We start from the raw sequence: 22,944 nt of genomic DNA on the forward strand, positions 1-22,944 counted from the left end.
GCTGCTTCCATTTCTTTTGTGTCTGCTTTCAATATATTTTTATCAACAACCAGAAAAATATCCATCATATTTGTCAAGTGTATTTAATAACCTAGACGGAAGTGTTTTGCCAGCTGATGTAAAATACAGGGCCAATAATACAAGCTTAAGAAGAAGCATGTATTTCTGTGCCTAAGTGTAGAAACAAGGCAGTTCTGAAGAAAAGCCTGGTTTTGAAAGATCTGTGCATGAGAGGTTCCCTGTGATCGATCTGTTCCTGACAAAGACAGAAGTCTATGGCACAGTGCTGTGTGTTGTAGACACTAAAATCTGGGGCCCAGAGTTATGAGACAGTGAGATATGTTATAATGAGTGTTTATGATGATTCTCCAAGACAATGCCAAGAATCCAACAAATTGAACAGGGATCACAGCTTATTAGAAACATACTTTGTGCCAGATGCTGAGATAGAAATGTAAGAGTACAAAAAAGTATCCCACGTTAATGATTCAGTGTAGTGATGGGTGGTCCTATCATTACTGGTTATACTTACACTTGCTAATGAACTGGATAACATATTCCACTTTTTTGATTCCTGAATCTGACTCTTGGATTCACTGGTCTCTGAAGTTCTTCACCTACTAGTATTCTTTAACCCAAATATAAACAACTATGGGGTTTGTGTTGTTGTTTAGCACTGGGGATTGGGCTAAGGGCCTCACACATGCTAGACAAGTGCTCACCCACCCAACCACAGCCCCTGCTCTTTTTTCTTTTTATGTTGAGTCAAGGTCTGACTAAATTGTTCAGACTGTTCTTGAGCTCACTCTGTAGCCCAAAAAAGGACCTTGAACTTTCCATCCTCTTGACTCAAGCTGCAGAGTAGCTGGAACTACAGGCCTGTAAAATCTGGCCTAGATTAACTATGGCTTTTAATACAGAAGTTCACTATGGAGTCCAACATGACTTAGCTTATGACCTTAGACAAGTACCCACATTCTGTTTATCTTTTCTGTTATAATAGAGCCTTATTTTTGTTTGTTTCTGTTTCCAATGATCTCACAGGGTCATAGTTAATAATGATATGGTAACTCCTGCAAGCAATTTGGAAACATTAGTAATGGGGTTATTACTGAAAATACAGAATAGTTTATTTTCAGGGTTGAGGACAGAGAGATTCAAACAGTTTTTGAAATTAAAGCAGATTTGATAAATATTTCAAATGTTTGTACTTTGAGAACCAATAGATAAAATCATATAAGGTATGATGAGAAAAAGAAAAACAGCAGTATACCGTATGATATGTTTATATCTTTATCTCTGAGATGAATCAGCTTTATTAATTCAGTCCATATAATTTGTAATACTTTACCTGCAAAGCTCAATAAGTTCTCCTTCCCATTTTATTTATGTATTTGTCTGTTTATTTATTGTTGGGCTGATATGTAAGGGAGAGAAAAGAAGGTAGGATACCTTGGAAATTCCTAGAATTTCAAAGAACAAACTTAACACAGAGAAGGTAGCACCACTCCTAAATCTTAATTGCTGCATGCATCAGGCACACTAGACTACAAAACTTTCCATTTCTTACACTTGATTGGCAATAAAGGATGTCAATGGCATGAAAGGACTAGAAGTGTGTACAGGAGGGAGCTTTGAGGTGAGGGTACAGAGGAAAGATGGTGGTGTTGTTGGTTTCGTTGTTGCTCAAGACAACAGAATCCTATGAAAACTAGCAGAGGGGACTCCAAAGTGTGGCCCTCAAATGAACAGGCTTACTGTGAACTGTGTAGGGGAGCAAATCCTCTGGTCAGCTCCAGACTTACCAAATCAGAAATCGGGGGTGGGGGGTGTCAGCCTCCAGCATCGAGGTTTTTTGTTTGTTTGTTTGTTTGTTTTTAAAGCCTCCAGGCAACTCTAAATTTGAGAACTATGAGATCCAAGTGCATCCGTTGAAGTGGTCAGATTAGGTAAGAAAAGGAAAAGCAACATGGCAGAAGAGGATTCTAGGAACTGGCCAAAATACTAGAGAAATACTCAGAGAAGTCAAACATAAGCCAGGGTTTCTAGTTTGTCAACTGATGCCTTTTTCTGAAATCAAAAAATGGAAAGGAAATAAGTCAGCAAACCATGAAGGGAAGGATCTGACTTCTTATGTCTTTTAACCATCTTTGGTTTGGTTTGGTTTGGTTTGGTTTTTGTTTTCCAAGACAGGGTTTCTCTGTGTAGCCCTAGTTATCCTGGAACTCACTCTGTAGACCAAGCTAGCCTCAAACTCAGATATCTACCTGTCTCTGCCTCCCACAGAATTGGGTCAGTATTATAAGACATCTTGTGCTGATAGCAGACTTCACAGCAGGAAAACTGATGTTAAGATCCTTGATTTACTATATCATAGCTAGCAACCTTTTTCCTGGTAAGCCAACTGTGTGTGTGTGTGTGTGTGTGTGTGTGTGTGTGTGTGTGTGTGTAGAAAGAGAGAGAGAGACAGAGAGAGAGACAGAGAGAGAGAGACAGAGAGAGACAGAGAGAGAGAAGTGTGGGATAAATATGTATCAATAATCAAAAGCATTCTGATTTGCCTGTACATGGCTGTAACTTTAATGTAATTTTAATTTTCATATAGCTTTAATCTCACTCAACCTTGTTCACACACACACACACACACACACACACACACACACACACACACACACTTGTTGGTCCCTTTCTCTCTTCAAATAGTTCCCCTTTATGCTTTATCTTTTTTTACTTTTGACTCTAGATTTTATAAAGGAAGACCATGGAATCTTTGTCTGAGTCCCAAGTCTAGCTTATTCATACATGAAAATCTCTTGGGCAAGAAAGCAAACCATTTTGTTTTAGATGGAATAGTATGATTTACTCAAGTGGTAATAAAAATTTTTCTTATCCCCCAAGAATACAGATAATTCTGTCACCACCAGCCCAAGTAACTGGATTTGATTCTTTAAATTATGTATATGTACATATGGATTGGATATTCACACAGGATTGCTGTACTCAAGGGCAACAGATGCACTGAGTTCCCCTGGAGCTTACTGGAAATTATGAGACACCTGATGTGGGTGCTGGGAACCAAACCTGGGTCCTCTGAAAGAGTAGTGGATGCTCTTAACTGCTGTGTCATATCTGTAGCCCCAGAAAGTGCTTTTCAATTCATAAAAGTCTACCTAAGTTAGTTTTATACCAATGCAAAGACTTCTAAGGGGCAGCTCGTCAGCAGCAGTCACTGTTTCTGAAAGCTAATCATCTCCAACACCAAACTGACCATACTATAGTTGAGTTTAGCATTGTCTGGCTGCTAAGGTACATGATCCTACAGTGTATTGCCCTGTTACTCTTTTACATAGAAAAACACACAAGGTATAACAGTGCCATTTTCAAAGATTTTACAAGCTTTATGCTCATTTACATTTTTTTATTTTATCCATCTACCTTCTTCTCTTCATATCTTACTGTAGGGTTGTTTATCTTTTGCAAGTGTCCTCTCTAGATGTTTCCTAAGTGAGGTCCCGTCTGTCTATGAATGCATTTTGTTTTCTTCCTACTGTGGACAAGGAGACAATTACAGTTCAAATAGTTACTTTCTCTTACAACACTGAGAGTATTATTATTCAGATTATTGAAGATGTTACTGTAGTATATGTTGGTCATTGGTGAGTGACCTTCTACTCTCTGGGTGCTCTTAGGATCTCTTTCTGTGGATCACATTTCAATTTCATTAGAATGTGTCTATGAATGGATTCCATATTTTATTTATACTTATTGTACTCCTTGTACCATTAGATAAATGTCTACAGGAAATTCTCAGTTATTACTAAACATTGTGTATCCATATCTAGGTCTCTGAAGACTTACAAAACACATTTTTCAATTTAACCTATCTCTTAACTTAAAAAGTAAATTGTACAATTATGTACTTATTTATTATCTGTGTGGAGTTTGGGGGTGATTTCCACGGCTTGCATGTAAAAGTCAGAAGACAACTTGTAGGGATTGGTTCTCTCCTTCCACAAAGTGGATTCTAGAGATTTAAATCAGGTAATCAGGCTCAGAGGCTAGTGGCTTTCTCAGTTGAGATGGCTCACAGGTCTTTGGCCTAACTCTTATTATCCCTTTTAGACTAACTCCCTGTCTCTGTGAATAACTGTGGAGTAACTCATCTTCCTGTAACTTCAGTTCTATGGCCCTATTCATCTACCCATTAACTTAGTCATTCTATTGACATTTTCTTTTGAAAAATTATAGGACCTAGCTCTTTATCAAGTATTCATAAGCATTTCATATGGTCTTTTGTGAGGCTCACATTTTAAAGAACTATCTTTTGTTCCTTCTTTAAACATTCATATACAGTTACTTTCTGTTCTAAATCTGCCAAGTCTGCTACTGGAAATTCTCAGAGGCTCAACTCGGCTTTCTGCTTGGATTTCTTCCTGGTATTTCTAACTGACGATGGGTGCCTTTCTTGCATATCTTTGTCACTTTTGACTGTTAAATCTCCTTTTACTTATTCACGCATGGGATTACTATCAGCCTATACAGGAAGCATTTTCCAGAGAGATTTGTGACTGCTTTTGCTAGAAGTCAGAAGTCACCAAGCTGAGCTTCCTTGGCCTTGTTTCAGGCTCAAGTTTAGGGCTCCTGGGCTCACAAGTGCTTGCCCATGGCTGATATGAATGGAGAGTTGTATTTTTACAAGGTTATGTTACTGCTGTCTCAGCACCACTCCATTTGAGTTTTAGTTTAAGGTTTCAGGATTTTTTTAAAGTGTTAATATAGTGCGAATGAAAATTTCCCCTCTTTCCTAAAATAAATAAATAAATAAATAAATATATAAAAATTTTAAAAATACCAAAAAACAAATAAAAATAGAATTACTTGTGATCCAGGCAATTGCAATACACTGACATTGAAAGTACAAATAATTCCATTGAATTTTCTTCATCCAGGGTCAGATAACACTGTTCACCACCTCACTCTGGGTGGCTCTCAAATGGCACATTGGAAACATCATCCAAATGTACTACTTTACTCATGTGTCCTTTGCCTCATGGTTTGAGACCAAGCTTATCAAGTCCCGGAGATAGATATGCTAGGAGAGTATGTTTTGCATATAAGGGTTCTCTCAATGCCTTCATGATTCCCTATATGATAGAAACATCAGGCATAGCTCCAGAAACCAGTTTCTTGGGGTGATAATCCTTGTTAGGCTTCTGGATAACTCAAGCTAGGGACTAGCAGCCAGAGCAATAGTCCAGTTATTAAAGATTGGACATTTAATCCTACACCTTTCACCTCTGAAGTCAGAGAGACTAAAAGGCAAGTTGATTCCCAGTGATCAATGACTTTATCATCCATTCCTATGAAATAAAGGTGTCCCAAAGCACTCATTTTAGAGAGGTTCTATATTGCTGAACAAAAGGAGGCACCTTGAGGGTGGGACCCAGGGAGAGAGTATAGAAAGCCCTTGTGTTCTTATCCAACATAGCATGCTAGGACACCTTTTATCTGTCTGTTCATTGACTCACCTACATCCTCTGGAATCTGGGATATTTGTCATAAACTAGTAAATAGGGTGTGTGTGTGTGTGTGTGTGTGTGTGTGTGTGTGTGTGTGTAACACATGCATTCTTCACTGTAACCAGATTAACTGAACTTAAAGAGAGATCTAGAACATGGGTCACAACCTGGTGCTGCATACTTGCAGATATGAACGGGGCTGTGGGTGAGGGTCTGGTGAGGAGTCTGTAGTGTCTGATACTATCCTAAGTAGACCTCACTAGGACTGAATTACAGGACATCCCTCCAGTGTCTGCTAACACTTGGCGTGTTGATGATCACAGGCAAAGTGCTCTGCATTGACTATCATGGTGCTTGAATGAAAAACCAGTTTGTTTTTCTTCAAATAGAGCTGAAAACTGCAGCCACTGAATCCTAATAAATTCAGTTTCAAACATACATTAATACTTTAAATCTTAATTACATACAGTGTTTATTAGTCTCAATCCACTCTGAGCAGTATATACTCTATCGAGACTCTCCAGGGGTATTCCCCAGGACTGCAAGCATAAAAGGTCATTGATAAAAAAAAAATGGTTAGTATCAATCTCACAGCATATAAAGTTTACAAAAGTAAATTAAACATGGAATTATTGAAAGGGTGGCTGGTGAGACAACTCAATGAGTAGCACTTGCCACCCAAACCCAATAATCTGAGTTACATCTGCAGAGCCCAGGTAAAGTCAGGAAATAGCCCACCCTTAGGGGTTGTCCCCTGAGTCCGGTGGTAGTGGTGTATGCCTTTAATCCCAACACTTGGGAGGCAGAGGCAAGTGGATCTCTGTGAGTTTGAGGCCAGCCTGGTCTACAGAGTGAGTTCCAGGACAGCCAGGACTGTTACACAGAGAAACCCTATCTCAAAATTTAAAAAAAAAAAAAGTTGCCCTCTGATCTCTACACATATGCCAGCACAGCACACATGTGCCAGCACAGATACTGAGTGTACCTGCATACATGCGTACACACAATAATACATACGTTTTTGAAAGAATTATTAAATGAAAGTATGAAAGTTATAGAACAATACATTTTTCAATTTTCTACAATGATTCATCTACTTGTTATAGTAAAATGAATGTTAAGACATAAATACACAATGACTTTCTTATCTTAATATTTTCTTGTATGTTGAGACAGAGTCTTTCATATCCCAGGCTGGCCTGGAACTCACTGTGGAGCTGAGAATAGCCTCGAACTACTGATTCTCTTGCCCTCACTGGGACTGCTGGCCTACTGCACCACACCAGGTAAGTATGGTGGTAGGGATGGAAGCCAGGTCTTTCATGCATGTTAAACAAGTACCCTACTAACTGAGCTACACCCCCAAGCCCACTCTTCTTAAAATTCTTAATTTATTTAAGACCTCCAAGACCAAGAAGGATGAAAAAAAAGTTATCAACATTGCCTCAGAGGAAGATAAAAAGCCTTAATTTTGCATGTAATAAGCTACATCCTTTTCTGGATGAATGTCAGTTTCTGTTACAGTCTGAAACAAGAGAACGAAATCAGGAACATATTTCTTCCTCCAGGTTTCGAAACCAAAACAGACCTAATGATACAAGCACAATCCCTTAGAGAATGCAATTACAAAGCCTCTGGCTGCTCAAGACCAATTTGTAATCAGAGCATCAAGTCACACTGTACGGAAATGTCAGCTCTGACCCAGCCTTGATGAGCTAAGATTGAACACAGGGGCCAGTTTATCATATTATCTCAACTGCCCTCTTTAGAGCTGGCAGGCCCAATTTGCGTGCAAAAAGGATTCCACTCTGAGTGATGCTTGCAGCTGAAAGAGAACTGCCCAGATAGTATTTCCCACTGCTGCGGGGTTTTTTTTTTTTAAATAGAAATAAATGTACACATAAAAATCATCCAACATAAATATTTTCCTGAAATTAAGTGGCACTGGAGACATATATCTACCCTCAGACAGTCTTCATCACATCTAAAACTGAAAGTCTCTGTAGGATTTAGGGTTCACTTTGGCTATTAAGGGTGAATATTTTATTCAACAAAAATAGATTAATGCACTTCCAGCATGTGTGTTCAGTCCCTCTTTAGTTTGCTATTTGGGAGAGTAGAGGAAATGCTGGGAAAATCATAGGAGAAGATTCTCTAAGTAGGATGGGGAGAGTGTGTTAATTCTCTATGCTGTATAATTTCAGCCTCCTGCTTTGATCAAACAAGCTGATTTTAAAATGGTATCAGCCTATAACTTTCAATATAAAGTATTATTTCTGATGACTTTGGTGGTATGAAAATTCTCAACTGATGGGAAATTGGCTTCCATTTAAGTGCTCTGCCTAGTCGACTCCATACACCTGCCTCGGTCTCTGCTATTACACCATAGTCTAGTAAGATCGGGTTCTCGTGCATTTCTTAGTCACGTGTGTTTCTTCATGAAATACTTGCTCACTGGGGACATTTCAGTGCCTCTTATAATCTCAGCAGGATTAATAGGCAAAAGAATTTCACTGAAAACTACCGAATTCAGTATCAGAAATGCATTTAAAAAAATAATAGCCATGTAAGATTCTTTACTACAGCATGCACAGAATGAGGCCTGGGCAGTTCAGATGATGCAGGCTTTTGTGCTTATCACACAGCTCTCCTCTGGCCCAGTGCAGCCCCCTCCTGGGATCTGCATGATCCTCAGCACTCCTCTACTCTCATCCCCACTGTTTTCCCTATTGGTTCTCGAATGTGAAGTCCAGAGCATAACACCCACTTCTTTTCTCTCTCTTCCTTCCACATAGAAAGCTCTTTCAGCCAGCACCTGCTGCGCAACATCCATTTTAAGACTCAGTTACTCACAACTGTTTACCACCCTCAATTTGCTCTGAGTTAAGCCAATGCTGGCCTCCACAGGCACCTGCAATCAGACACATGCACACGCACACGCACACGCACACGCACACGCACACGCACACACCAGCCATCAGTAGAGGAGCTCCCTCTTGTAGCAGAGGGGAACAAATTTAGAGACCCAAGCCAGACATTAAACAGAATCTTAGAAGACTCAGCCCTAAACAGAAAGTCTCTACCAACTACCTTCGGAGCTTAGTGAACCCTGTGGAAGAGGGAAGAGGCAATGGGAAGGGTATAAAAGCCAGAAGGGATGGAGGACACCAAGGAAACCAGGCGCTCTAAATCGATAGGATGGAAGTACATATGAACTCACAGAGACCGAGGCAGCATGCACAGAACATTTATATCATTCCACATCCCACCCCCCACAGGGCACAAGGAACACTGTGGAGGAGGGGGTAAAGGGGAGATAAGAGCAAGAAGTTGGGGGAGTGTGTAATGAAATGCTGTCTACTGGACATGGCATGACTGTTGCACTCAGGAGTTCCCATGCACTATAGCTACCTGCAGAAGATCTGCACAAATCCAACAGGTTGAAAATCCCAACATGACTGGATAAGGGGGTATGAAAGCTCCACCCCTAGCTGACCAGTTGCTGGGTTCTGGGGAAGGGGGATTGCTTTTACTTTGGGATGGAGGCCACCAGTATGTTTTCTACATCCCACTAAATGATCACACACACACACACACACACACACACACACACACACACACACACACCTGTGCAGATAGGCAGCACCAATTGTCATCAGTGAGTTATAATTTCAAGAGAACATGAAGAAGTTAGGAAAGAGATGTGTTTACAGGAAAGAACGTAGGGTAGATATAGGTGAGGATACATTAAGAAACAACTGGAGACATGGCTCAGCGGTTAAGAGCACTGACTGCTCTTCCAGAGGTCCTGAGTTCAATTCCCAGCAACCACATGGTGGCTCACAACCATCTGTAATGAGATCTGGTGCCCTCTTCTGTCCCAAAGGCATACTTACAGACAGAACACTGTATACATAATAAATATACTTACAGACAGAACACTGTATACATAATAAATATATAAATCTTAAAAAACATTGTATACATGTATAAATGTTTCAAACAAAAATTACTATAAAAAGAAATAGTAACATCCTACCTTAGCACATCAACCATGAAGGCAGACATGGAACATCCCATTACATCCTGTGCTGTCAAAAATACAGTACCATAGGACCCAGTGGGGCAGTGTCTGTTTTAATAGCCATTTTAAAGAAGTCATTCTAGTTATTTTCACATAAATATGTGGTGTGGCACAGGAGTCTCACAGATGATAATCTAGATGACATAATTTCTTAAGAAGGCTGTGCAGATTTCATTTTTATGCAGCTGAGTAATACTCCATTGTGTAAATGTATCACATCACAGGTAAATGGATGGAACTAGAAAAAAAAAATTCATCCGAGTGAGGTATCCCTGACTCAGAAAGACAAATGCGATCAGTTTCTTGCTCAGCTCTTATCCAAGAAGCTTCCTGATTCAGCAGATGGAAAGAAATACAGACACCCACAGACAGACATTATGCCAAGAGTGAGAACACTCTCCTCCCTTGGTACAATCAGCCCTCAATGGTATGTCTCCATCAAATTCCTCTTCTCAGGGCTTAGGAAACCCTGCAAAAGAGCCAGAGGGGATGGAGGAAACCAAGGAAACAAGACCCTCTAAATCAACAGGATCAAAGCTCATATGAACTCACAGAGACTGAGGCAGCATGCACAGGGCCTGTACGGGTCTGTATCAGATTGGATCCTAGAGCTGAAAGGAGAAGTAGACACATGCCTGTATCCCTAACCCAGAAACAATCTCCAGTTGATATGCAGTTGCAAAAGAAATTTTGGTTTTCTCCAAAGGAGTCTCACTGGGGAAACAAACTACTCTTTAAGGGTAGGCTGCATGCCCAGTAGTAGATGGTCAACAGTAAACAAACATAATGGCATCTTTGGAGGTTCCTTGTCTCATAATGTCCTCTCAGGGATTTTCCTTTTTTAAAATTCAATCTTATTTTTATTTTATTTTATTTATATTTATATTTTTTTCTGCTCTCTTTTTTACCCTACAAGTCCTTTATGTATAAATTATGGCTTCCAATTTAGTGTTTTTATGGACTATCTGAACATTCAAACAAATGGGTCTCTGTTTATTATGCCGTTTCTTAGGCTTATTTTTCTCCTGTTTGTTTTGTGCTATTTAAATGTGCTAGTTTTTGTTATATCTTATCTTACATTTTATTGCATTTCTTAATTATCCCTTAGTAGCCTGTTTGTTTCTAATGAGAGACAGAAAGGGTTGAATCCATGTAGTTGGAATTTTCTTTGGGCCACCAATCAGCTCCCCAATAAAGTCACAGAGACTTATTATTAATTATGAATGCTCTACCTTAGCTTAAGCTTGTCCTACTACCTCTTTTAACTTAATTTAACCTGTTTCTCTTCATTCACATTTTTTCTCGAGACTTTTGACCTTACTTTCATTCTTTATGTCCTATTTTCCTGCTTCCTCTGCATCTGGCTGACTGGCCCCTGGAGTCTCCCTGTTGTCTCTTTCCTTTCTTCCTTTTTCAAACCTAAATTTCTCCTCCTATAACTTACTCTTCCTGCCCAGTAAGTCCACCTATACCTCCTTCCTTGCTATTGGCTATTCAGCTTTTTATTAGACCAATCAGGTGCCTTAGGCAGGCAAGGTAAAACAGAAACACATCTTTATGTAATTAAACAAATATTCCACAACATAAGCAATTACTATATATTTACAGAGTTAAACAAATATTCCACAGCAGATCAGGAAGGAAGGGTAAGTGGGGTGGGGGTTGGAGGACTTGGAAGAGTAGAGGAAGGAGGAAACCACAATCAGGATGTAGTGAATCAAAAAAAAAATCTATTTTCCACAATAAAGGGGAATAAATAAAATAAAAAGTACAAATAATATAATCTTTAAATGCATCCCAATCTCCTCTTTTGAAACTTATTCCCCAGTGTGGTCATGTTGGGAGGTGAGATCTCTGGAAGATGACTGGCTCACAGGACACTGCTTTCATGAACAAATACATTCCATGCTTTTGTTAAGGGAAGCTTCTTGGGTTTGCTCACTCTATCTTGCCATGTGATGCCCACTACCATAATAAAACACAAAAAGGACACAGACCAAGTGCTGGGGGATATGCTCTTAGACTGATGGACTTTGAACTATAACTTAAACTTCCCTACAAATTATCCAGTATGTGACATTCAGTTACAGCAACAACAATAACAACAATGAACAAACATATATATGCAAGCACATATATCAAGCATTAACTCTGTCAGTACATTAGGGCTGTAGAAGACAAAGCCTCATCATCAAAAGCCAGATACATGAGCAATCAATGAAAGTAATCTATTGTCAGACTGAAGCTAATTAATGGCTAGAATCCATAATTGAGGGTGCTGTCACTCACAGGTGTGAGGTGGTATTGGGAACCTTGATTCCAGTCACTTCCACTCCTACCTTGTCAGGTAATCCTGAACAAGGAAGTGGGGATTCCCCACTTTGGGCTTCACTTTCTCCCTCTATCTGCAGAAGTCTCCAAAATGTAAATCTTGTGGCTTGTGTCTGAAATATTCTTCAAAGCCCTGTGTATTAGTAGGGAAGCCCAAAGACCATAGGTAGGTGCTGGCACCTTTAGGAAGAGGTATCCACTTAGAGGAATTTGGCTCATTGGGATGTGTATACAAAGGAGAAGTGAGAAGTCTGTCTCTTTTATATCCTGGTCCTGAGAGGAGCATCTTTGCCCCACACTCCTAATCTCCTTCACTGGCTAAAACTCAAAGGTCCAACCAGTCAAGGACTAAAACCTCTAAAATCATGAGCCGAGGTGTAGCACAAATCTTAAAAGGTCTTATTAATAAAAACAAACCTGAAGCCAGGTATTGGGATGAACATTAGAAAATCAGAGAAGCAGAACAAGCCACAGCCACCTCACCTCGCCAATTCCTCAGCTGATCCTGTTTCCTCAAACTGGAAGCCTCTGTGTTCTCATCCAAATAGATCTCAGCTGAACTGCTGCTCAAAAGCCTGAAAGCTTAACCAGCTCTAGTTCCTAGTCCTCACACCTTATATACCTTTCTGCTTTCTCCATCACTTTAATCCCATTACTTCCTGGGATTAAAGGTGTGAGTCACCATGCGTGGCTGTTTTCAGTGTGGCTTTGAACTCACAGAGATGTGGATGGATCTCTGCCTTCAGAATGCTAGGATTAAATGTGTGTGTGCCACCATTTTCTGGCCTCTGTATCTAGTGGCTATTCTGTTCTTTGACTCCAGATAAGTTTATTAGGGTGCACAATATTTTGGGGAACACAATATCACCACACCGAGGTGATGTTTCCCTTCTCATGAGTGGACTTTCTCAGGGAGTTTGTCACAGTGACACAAATGAACAGGATAGTCATACCAACAACCCCTTAAATCATGTGGGAAATTTAAAATATGGACTGGAATATAATGGAAAATATGAGATTATAATCCTCTGGTTATGGTAAATATTAGTCAACTTTTATTTCACTATATCTGTAGATATCATATATGTTGATTTGTGCCATGAGTGAGAGAACACAGAAGAAATATTTACATAGTAGAAAGGCTACACTAAGGACACTTGTTAGCTTTTCTGGGAATGTGTGTACTAAATAATGGTACAAACTGCACTTCACCATCTATGTCACAGATACCCAAAAGCCATAGGAGAAGGCAATGTCCAGGGTTCTTTAAAGTGGGTAGATTTCTGGGTAATTGAAGTAGTACTAGCTAGTGAGGTTTGCAAACTTAAACTTTGGATTTAAATACTTGCTCTTCCGGTTACAGCAATGAAGACTAATTACAAGTCAACTTTTTCCAGTCTGGAAGATAAACTCTATCTGGGTCATTTCCTTTGTGTTCACTACATATGCAACTCAGAGGGTGTGCTGTCTGGGACAATGGTAAAGGAAGAGATGCCACCGCTCCTCTGTGTTGTCAGCTATGCCGGTTTCTACTCAACCACAATTGCCTTCTGATTAATTGTGATATTTTGACATCTAAATGATCTATATGGCCTCTCTGTCTCCTCTCTCTGTCTCTTCCTCCTTCTCTCTGTGTGTCTCTCCATCTCTCTCCCACCCCTCCCCCTCTCCCCCCCTCTGATGAGGGTGCACATGTGCATACATATGGAAGCCAGAGGTCAATGCATGGTGCCATCCTTTACATCTCCACCTTGTATTTTGAGACAATGTCTCTCACTGAATCTGGAGCTCTCAAACAGGCTAGAGTGGCTAGCCAGCATAACCACAAGGTCTGTCTACCTCCTCTCTCCAGAGCTAGAGTTTCAGATAAACTTCATCACATCTGGCTTTTATATGGGTGCTTGTGTTTCTGCACCAAGTACTTTACCAAATGAGACATCTCCCCCACTTCTATATGGTGCTTTGTTAATCCTTATACACATACCTACAAAATAGTGTTGCTTGGTATGTGGAATGAGAAAAATACGCATACAGAGCTTAGAACTATGTTGGTGAACAAAGTATTCAGTAAGTGACAGAAGTACCAGAAGTAAAAGCTTCTGGCAGCTGGTGCTGGCAGAGCAGGTAGAATTTATCTTCAGTGCCTGCTCAAATGCCTCTGCAAAGAAGTGGGGCGAGATGCTAAGTTCAGATGGTTCAAAATATTCCACTTAGGAAACTTTACATTTTCACATAAGACTAGAGAGAATGCTAAATTAAATCCCAAAGAATTAGCCTTTAATGGATGGAAGGATGTTAGGGAATTATGCAAGGTAGCAAAATAATCATTTTTTTCTGTTGTTGGGGGTACAGAAAGGTAACAACCTCTTACAGCTAACCCCTGGGTATCAAATCAAAATAGTGCTAAAGCTTTAGATTGATTATGGTGGAGAGGCAAGGAGAATTACTACATGTGCCTCCTCCCTTTGAATAACTGCAGCCCCTGATAATTATTGTAGCTTAGTGTGGCAAGGCTTTTGGGATGCAAGGGAGGTGCTAGGATGAGATATTTCCTCTGACTTGTGAGCATTGATTATAATGTTTTCAAAGGAGCATCCACAATATATCGCATCAATGATCTGTGTCTTACTGTCTCCATAATATTGACACCATGTGATAAAGAATTGTGTGTTAACAAGTGTCCCAGTATGCTGCACACGTTTCTGTGCCTGGGGATGCATTTAAGCAGATTCACTTAGTCATAGTCCACAGCATCCTACAGGTAGAGAGAAAGGTTCCAAGTACCTGCTTCTCATCTAAGACCAGGTACCAGGAGATTGACAATGAATGTCCATACATCTCCAAATGTTCATGTATCACACATACAATCAGCATTGGTAGGTCCCTGCCCCTATTCCCTTCTTGTAGATTATGAATCCAATAAGCCAGTAAGGCCTCACTAACATAGCACCTGCCAAAAAAGGTCTGTCACGAGCCTCTTCAACATTTTGAGTCTACTTTGGGAAAGCCTTTTTAGACCTGTTTTGTCCAATTCCTTTCCACAGAGTTTCATCTCAGAATTTTGCAGGGAGTAGGCTATATGGATTGCAGCTTTCACATGCATACAGTCAGTGCAAGTGAGCAGCTGGCCACAGATGCGTTAATCATCCTCAGCTGTCCACTAAGTGTCCTGGGCTAGAAGCCAGGAAGCACTGACTCTCACACTGACTCTGGTGCTACCATGCCTGGGCTGCTTCAGGCAAGCTCCTCCCCCTTGCTGAGCCTCAGTTTCCTCCTTTCTCCTTCATGCTGCTAGGACCGGATCATCTCCAAACTCTGCTATCATTCCAGAAGTCTGTTCATTTCTAAAACTTTTGAGCTCAGAAACAAAAGTGTCTTTCTGAGAAACTAATTAAAAGTACAGATAAAATCACATTAACTTATAAATCAGAATGTCCCTTCTAATTACATCTTAAGCAACATCAAAATGGAACTTGCCCAAAGCTACCACCATAGTTAATCACCAGCTATTGATGTTATTACTCCCATCCCCACCCCTGCCTCTATTCTTCTAGGTAAAAAAGGGATGTGTCCTGAGACACACTATATGTAGGCCCCAGTGTTTGGATTGTTCTTCTTTCAGTGGTAAAGGACAATGGCCACTTTTTCTAGGCCACACAAAATTAGCTCAAATTCACTTAGCCATTAACAAAATATATTTTTAACACTTTCTGCATGCCAGGCATGGCTCTACAACTGCCAGAACAACTTCCAATAAGTATAAGTGAATTTTATATATAGACTCAGACTCGGTGTCAGATACAAAGAAGTTAAGTGTATTACCATTTATTTCAATGGGTACCATTTTGTAGACATCTAACTCAATCATGGGGAGAATCACAGGAATGCCCCCCCACCCCTGCAAAGAAACAGTATCTGTGCTTTAATAATTCAGCCAAAAAAATAACAGGAGGGACTAATCCCTGACAATGCTTGGGAACTCAAAGTAACTATTTGGAGATCATTTAACCACTTAGTAAGCATCCAAAAATCTCAACAGATCTCCACTGTTCTACTGGACAGTCTCCACTATGGGTTTTATGGAAATACAAATCAACACTCAGACATAAGATTTAAGAAAGGAATAATCATTTGTATCAATGCAATAGAAGGGTAGATGAGTTTAGATGGAAAGATGTTAAATTCAGAATTTTAGACTTCATATAACCCAGAGAAGTTGCTTAAGCTCCTTGTTGGCACTTCTACCCTGGATTAAATAGAGCCTGGCATGATGTTCAGCTGGAGCTGGACAACACTACCTAGAGGAACACCAGACCTTTACTGGGGCACCTTAGCCACATAAGAGGGTAAGACTTGGCAACCTATAATTGTCTCAACTTCCAGACAAAAAAAAAAATGAAGTTTTGGCAAAGTTAAATTAACAAGACAGCATAGTACTAGCAAGCAAACTGGAGGTGGGCTTTATCACAAGTTTGTCCCTACTCAGGTGCCCAAATTTTAGCCATCTTTTATTACTCCACTGCTATGTGTACCTCCCAAAATTCTAAGCATTTTGAAAGAGAAAAATGGATGCCAGCATATTAAGGATGCAGACACTGTAAATATAAATGACTCTCTGCTTTGCATTCTATTCACAAATGACCACAGTTATCCAAAATACATGGACCACACAGTTGCTTATCACAGCTACCCAAGGCTCAATTACCCACCACCCTTGAGTAAGGGGTCAAGGTTAAAAGCAACAGATTCAAAAGACAAATTTGGACCTGAAAACAGAGAGATGACAAAATAGTTTGTCGGACAAGACGTCTGGCACCTTTGGCCATATTTCAATGAAACAGAAGAAAAAACGACATTGAGGTCACCGAGAAAACAATTTAAGTGGGCCAGAAAGAGACAGAGTGTGGGTGACGGCTCCTTTTTACCTGCAGAATGAGGCTGTGATCTGCTCAGAGGAATGGGAATCTTGTTGACGAAGACATGTTTCTCAGAGCATAACTAGTCTTACAACAGGGAGACAGCCTTGGCCTGGCTCTTGATGTCATTTTTGGGTCAAGTATTAATACAAATACCAACAATGATACATGCTTTCCAAGCTGGTACAAGACAAAAAAAAATACAAATATAACAAAGATCCATATGTGTGTGGCACTTCTTAAGGTGCTGCCACAGATATTTTTAAGTGAGCTGGTCTGTTTCCTTATGTGGCTTATTGGTGCACTAGCTATCTAGAGTCCGCTGTTTTTGTGTATTTAAATTTTCTTGAGGCAGGAGGGCTTGAAGTTCTGAAGCTGTCTGGAAGGGCTCCACAATGTGAAGATCCAAGAGTTTTGAGTAACTGGGGCAAATGCTACTGTGCAGATGTAGGCTTGGGGCATGGACTAAAAATACAGATTTCTGGGCTCTCTGCCCTAAAGTTTTAATTTGGTGAGCCTCTAGGAGGGTCCAGGAACTTAGTTACATTTTGACTAAGAGGCTTCTCTGACCTTGGTGCTGAGCCCTACATAGAGTAATTACTGGTAAGCTAGAGAGAGAGACTGAAATTCCAGAAACTTGGGTATAGGTCTCAATTTGGCATTTGATGGCTATGGGCTTTCTGGCACATCATACCCCAATTTCTTCAGCCACTTTTACCCCTCAACTGGTGAAGTGTAGGAGTGCTTAGGAAAGATCTCTATACTGACTCCACCCATGTAAATGTGATAGGAGCTAGTCTGATATGTAATGGGTCCTCAGGCTTAAGCCAACCAAAACGTGGGCTCAAAACATCAGCACTTTTGCTTTCTAGCTGAACCACAGCTAAAGATGTATTTCTCTGGAGAAAGTTACATAATGTCACTAAGTCTCAGACTCCTCCACCATGAAATGCAAAAGATAATAACAGTACCCATGGCATTAGTTTTTGCATCAAATGGGCTAACTGTATATAGGGAAAGGCCAGACTTAGGCCCTGATGACTGTCCAGTATCCCTTAGTTACAAACACCCCTTGCAAGGTCGACCAGAGGAGCCGGTCTGCTGTCCCTTGGCATTCTTGTGATTAATGAGGTCCATGGAAAGGTAACTCTGCCTGAGTGCTTCCTTGGGCTTGTCCTTTTATCAAGAGATATTCACAAGAAATGATCTTTTCTGGGGAGGCTGTGATACAAGAAGGATGTGTTAATCATATCTCCCAGCAGAAAATACAGGAACAAATTAGAGAAGGGTGTTAGATGTCTACATTGTATTTTTTTAGAGGAGGGTCCAGTGATGACCTTCAACTAGAATACTCATTGAATGTGTACATCCCTGTCTCCACTGGATCACATTCTCAGGGGAGTGAGTGGTTCCTATCACTTGCCCTTCCCAGAGACTCTACTCTTCTTTGAATAAAGGACAGATCATCATTGTCAGAAATGGTGAGTTAACCATTCTCGTGTTTCCATTCTCCTGTCCTATGAGTTTTATTTCTTCTTGGAGGAGGGGGCAGTGAGGACAATGGCACTTGCACATTTGCGCATTTACCAAGAATCTAGTTTCCCTATATCTGAACATCCGCCCTGCAGCTATGTTCCTAAACAGTGTATGATTTCTGAGTCATCCTTACCTCCCAGGGAAACATACCAACCAAGGGCTAGCCACTAAAAGATACAGGTTATGCCAACTTCCTTAAAATGGTGGTGTGGTTACTATAAGTTAGATTCAAAGAGCAAGTGTATCCACCTCCTGTGTCTGCTCTGGCCCCCACATGGATGTTCCACCTTCCATGTTCCTATTCTATGCTTTTCTCTGCTATACACTTCTTCCATTCTTTCTTTACATTTCTTTGCCCTTCTTTCCCTTTCTCTCTAATAATTTGCCCTTGCCCCCCCCCCCATGTTTTTGTCTGTATTCTCTCTGTCTCCGTCTTGGTATCTCTCCCACTCCCTTTGCACTTGCTCTCGTGGCTATCTACATCTCTCTGTTTTTCCTTTTTGTGCTTAAATTTCTCTGTGTATCCTTGTCAGCCATAATACTTTTCTGCCCCTTCATCTTTTTGACACCTCAGCGCCAGGCTCCCCTTCTAATACGAAGCCCCTATGTCGCTGACAAAACCTGGGTCCCATGCTAATCAGTATATGTTAAAAGTTAAGCCTGGCGCCTCATAATTTGATTACTATGAGCAATCCCCAGACAGAAACCCAGAGTGAGGAGGGATCTTACCTTGTGGAAAACTAAACTTGGACTACCTGCTGAAATTCAGATATACTTACAGTGGCAGCAAGACCAACGAGCCCTAATACCAAGACCCTCTTCTAGAGGGGAAATATGGGTACCAGTGTTAATGTTTGAGGGTTCTTTTGCACTTTAGAATGTCCACAATTTTATTCTAGGAGTCAAACATCTCATTAGAACCTGGTGGCAGAGTCTGCTAAGTGCGTATTAGGATAGCTTTTCCTCCTCAAATCTCCACGGATCTCAGAGCCATCCAGCTAACATTCTTGAACACCAATCAAGTAAAAGCTGAGAGCCTGCTATAGATGCAGGCTCAGACTGATGCCCCCTCCAGATACACACAAGGATATGCACCCTGTCTTCTTCCTTTCTGCTTTCCAACCTCACCTTTCTCTCTAAGGACTGCCTTTTCGAAGTTTACTTTCCTGGTGATAGGGGATGGTGGACCCTATACTGTACCTGGGCAAACCAAGTCGGAAACATTGCATACTTTCTGCAGATGATACTGTGGAGTGCTAACAGCATTTCTCCTGGGAAAACCAGAAGGATGGTGGGTTCAGAAGAAAAGTGAAAGAACAAACACGCCCTCTCCCAAAGCTAGACAGCAACAATGCTCCCCCTCTCTCCAATTTCTTCCACCAAGATCGAGCTGTCCACACACTCACTTGCACATACTATGTACACACCCACACCTGTCCGTGTCTAAGTTTCACAATAAAAGTACAAGGGACAGACGCAGGTAAAGTACAGAACTCAAGCAAGGGTCCTGGTACTCTGGAAATGCCCCCCCCCCCTCTTCCCACTGTAGTACAGAGCAGCAAAACTGAGATTTGGCTCGCAGCCCAGCCTAGGGAAGGAGAATACCCGCCACCAGGGACCAAGGGAGAAAGCCAGGGCTCAAGTCCAAGAAACAGACATGTCCACATCGCCCAGCTGAAAGGACCCTCAGTTGCCTGTATGTTGAAACCTCAGCCAGACACACAAAGGAGCCGCTGTTTTCCTACAGGAGGCATTTGGATGACTCCCACAGCCCAAATTGGGCTGGAGCTCAGAAAACCCATTTCCTTGCCCACGTTCAGATGCTATCATGCAAGTGGGAGAGCCAGCCAGGGCCCCATGGGAGAGCTAGTGGTTCCCCTTCAGGAACCCAACTACAGGAAGCATTCACAAGCCACCTGTTGGTCTAGGTCGGCCTGCCCTATATCAGCATGCTGCAAACCTTCATCATGTAAAAAGTACCCTAGATGCTCCATCCAGCAGCAGGAAATAATCGACTACTGCCACTTCCTTCAGCCACCTCTTCTGAGCCCTCCTTCCTAACCTCTCCTCCTTTGCTCCCTTTCTTTCGTACCCTCGGTCGCCTTTTCCCACATTCTCTTTTAATAGTCCAGCAGTCACTTCGCTTTAACGAAGTGCACTTAGCATCTTCCTAGGGACTGGAGGTTGCTCATCATCTCCCAGCACGCCCAGCAGCAGCGGATCTCCAAGCGCTTACGCAGGGTGCTTACTGAACGCGCGGGCAGGCTGAAAAGCCCCAATAGCCAGTTGATAGGGAATAGTCTGTGACCTGTTCTCGAAAGCCCCGTTTCTCCTTGGGAAGAATGCTTCTACTTGGTTTTAGTTAAGAAACCAATGTTTGGTTTTTTTTTGTTTTTTGGGTTTTTTTTGTTTTTTTGTTTGTTTGTTTGTTTGTTTGTTTTCTTCTGCCAATCCCAGGATAGGTGCAGGAGACCCAACTTTCTGGAGTCTGCCAGGCATCCCTGCAAACTGATATCTGGGTAGGAAAGGACACCACCACTAGCGGGCTACTCACCCTTAAATACAGATGCTTCCCCTTCAGGGGTTCACAGCAGTCTGGTGCACGCAGGGTCAGCGAACCCCCTTAGTGTCTCACTCCTCTCTTGGGCCGCGCGGCGAGAGCTACACGCTCGGAGCGGGGCGGCCGAGGGCAGAGGATCCCATGGGTAGCGAGTTGGTAGGGGACGCGCCGCCCGGTTGGGGGCGCATCGCTCCCGGGGCTGGCGCAGGCTGCAGCGGGCCGAGGGGCTCCCGGGGAAGTTGGTGGTGGCGGGAGCAGACTTCGGACTTGGCGCCCGCTTCGCCCAGGATGGCCCGGCTTGTCCTCCGGGAGCGGTCCGAGGACTTGCGGGTGGAAGGGTATCGGGGGCCGCCGGTGCGGGCCGAGTGGCTGCAGGAGGCGTCCCCGGCCACCGCCTAGAAGCAGCGCAGCGACATCGCACTGCCCGGAGCCCTCAGCGCTGGTAGGAGCCGAGGGCGAGCGACCCAGCCAGGCTGCTTGCTCCCGGCAAGCGGGCGCCCTTCGCTCAGAACCCGGGTCGCTTCAGTCCGCTGCGCCGCAAGCGTCACCGTCCGGGTCCCCTCCGCTGCCTCGGCCGCTCACAGTGCTCGGCTGTGGCGAGAGGCTGAGCGCGAGGTGGCCGCGGCTCCCGCAGCATGGAGGGCGATCTGCCCGGCTCCGGCTTGGGCTCGGGCAGCAGCGGCCGCCGCCTCCCGCGCGCCCACGTGCGGGAGCCCCGGTGTGCGCGCTCTGGCTGGCGGGGCTGGAGAGAGGGAACGAGGGCGAGCCTCGCGTGGGGGCGGCGGGGACAGCCTGCACCCCCGTGAGGCCGAGGGCAAGCTGCTAGGGCTCCCGAGGGCGCGGGGCTCCTAGCCTGCAGCTCCAAGAAGGGGGATGCGCAGGGCCCCCTCGCCGTCCCCTCCTTTTGCAAAGAACCCGAGTGAAGCCCACGGGGATGGGGGCGGGGAGGGGCGCCCCGCTCCGCAGGATCAACACCAAAGCAGCTACGCGTCTCCACCGTCTCCACAAAGGGACTGTATCCAAGTCCCTTGGAACCCCCTCCTTTCTCCCTAGAGGAGAATGGGGTTCCGAAAAAAGAGTGAGGGAGTCTGCGGGTTCCCAGGGACAGCTTGTTCCGGCTTGCCCCGCCTTCCTCCCAGAGTAAGCACTTTTCCCGTTAACCAACAGACTCCAAGGGGCCCCTCCTTCCAAAGAGAAGTGAGTTGGCTTGCAAGATGGGCCTGACACCCTCCAATCAACCGGAACATAATTAGAGAGCCCCAACTCTGAGCGGACTCGGTTGAGGGGCCCACTCATCTCTGTAGTTAGAGTCAGTCGGGTATCTTCTGGGCTTTGCAAACCCTTCAGCCAGGCCCTCCTGGGCCTCAGTCCCTCAGCCATAGAACCAGACTCTTTCCTGATAAAAGTAGAAAAGAGACACAAAAGAAAACCAACCGACTGTGGGAGAGTTTAAAAATTAGAAGACGGGTAATAGTTTAGTGCTAACAAGAAACATGATTAAATGAAGGAGACAGCAGAGGAATAGAAAACAGAACCTCTAAGGAATCAAAATTAGTGAAATGAGCATTTACTGAGCATCATGTGCATTTCTTAAAGACCATCTTTTCCTCCGGTCTCCATCACCACAATGAACAAATTTGAGGCTCGGAGAAGAGAAACAGCCTGACCCTGTCCTGTGTGTTCAGTGTGGTCAGGCCCCAGTTTGGTTTCCTGCCCCTAATCGACAAGGCAGAGCACAATTTATGCTCAGCAATATTGTGGAGAGATATAAGCAAAAGGGAGTGGAAAAGAGGGAGGTAGGGGTGAGGAGGGAGAGGATTCTCCCTGGGGTTAGGAAGAAGCGGAACTTAGGCAAATCCTAAAGAGAAGTGAAATCAGGGGAGAGAGGTAAAAAGTCACCATGAAGACCCCCGGAGGTCCCAGCAGAGCAGTGAGAGCTTGTCCGGGCAATGGGAACCCCTGAGGGATTGCGATCTGGAAAAGAAAATCATGAACCTT

General features: G+C 42.9%; 1 protein-coding gene across 3 annotated transcripts in view; it reads right to left on the minus strand.

The window, feature by feature from the left end:
• The window catches only part of Sgcd (sarcoglycan delta), a 952,204-nt gene extending 931,119 nt beyond the window's left edge, over positions 1-21,085 (minus strand). For all 3 annotated transcript variants that reach the window (XM_036196810.1, XM_036196806.1, XM_036196808.1), the window contains exon 1: positions 20,941-21,085. The gene's annotated coding sequence lies outside the window, so the exon portion shown is untranslated. The remainder of the gene's footprint in view (positions 1-20,940) is intronic.
• Between the last annotated feature and the right edge of the window lie 1,859 nt (positions 21,086-22,944).

This window comes from Onychomys torridus, chromosome 8 (genome assembly GCF_903995425.1).
Source record: "Onychomys torridus chromosome 8, mOncTor1.1, whole genome shotgun sequence".
NCBI classification, from domain to species: domain Eukaryota; kingdom Metazoa; phylum Chordata; class Mammalia; order Rodentia; family Cricetidae; genus Onychomys; species Onychomys torridus.